Source organism: Sciurus vulgaris (genome assembly GCF_902686455.1).
Source record: "Sciurus vulgaris genome assembly, chromosome: 17".
In the NCBI taxonomy this organism is placed as follows: Eukaryota; Metazoa; Chordata; class Mammalia; order Rodentia; family Sciuridae; genus Sciurus; species Sciurus vulgaris.
In genome coordinates this window covers 28,640,319-28,641,442 of record NC_136478.1, presented here as the reverse complement: position 1 = coordinate 28,641,442, position 1,124 = coordinate 28,640,319, and positions in this window count along the sequence as shown.

Here is a 1,124-nt window from a genome sequence, read left to right as displayed (position 1 = left end):
ACATTTCCCACATAGTCATTTTAAATTCCCGGTCTGTTAGTTCTGACACCTAGGTCATCTCTGAATGTAGCTCTGCTGATTACTTTGTCTCTTGGGAATGGTTTTCTCTTGCTTTTTCTATGAGTTTGTAATTTTTTATTTATTACTTGACATAATGCCATGTGTCATAATATGAAATACGTGATATTAAGAATTGGAGTGTGAGTTAAATTGGTGAATGCGCGCGCGCGTGTGTGTGTGTGTGTGTGTGTGTGTGTGTAAGATATGTGTGTGCGCGTGCATGTGTGTTGGAGGAGTTGAATCAAACTAGAACAGGAGATGAGCAGGGCTTGGGTTTTGCTATCGCCTTGGATAACTTAAGTGCACCACCTGCTTCAACTCTCCTGGTGTGACCTTGCACTCTACTTGTTCTAGAGCACTAGTGTGAGGAAGGGTTTCTGTTTGTTTGTTTTTAATATCCTGTCCCAACTACAGCATCAGGCCCACCTTGTGCACCTGCCCTTCATAGGGGGGCCTCCACACTTCTGCTCTCCCCCAGCAGATTTCTGGTACTTGGTACCTTGTATCTGCTGACTCAAGGTACATTCTGGAGTGGCTCCAGGCCCAGGGACCCTGTGATCCTCAGATGTGGAGATGTGGAGATGGGCTGTTCTCAGTGATGCTGACCCTTCTGGGCAGGAAAAGATCAATAACGATCCAACCCAGGACAGTTTCCTGCTGGTTTTCCTCCAGATACAGATTTTTTAAATTTTCCTTTTCTTCGGTCTCAATAGAATCACAGGAATCTTGAAGGAAAGTTCATAGTTTTTCTCTCTAATGGTTATAGGACTTAGGACATGGAAGGCAGGGTGGTCTGAGCAGGACTTCACATCTCCACCCCAGAGATAAGCCATCTCTCGTTTTACAATCTGTCCCCAGTCCTTCTTAAGAGCCCCTGGAGATGTCCTTGGAGAGGAGTCTGTGGGAGTGAGCTCCCCTGTAGGACTGTGGCTTCCTATGATTTTATATTCTCATATTAGTCCACATTTGGCCTTCAGCACTGGACTAAATATTTGACGGTGATTCTTCTCACATGTATGATGACATCTGAGAGGATGGACTCATCTCCAGTTCAAGACAGTCTC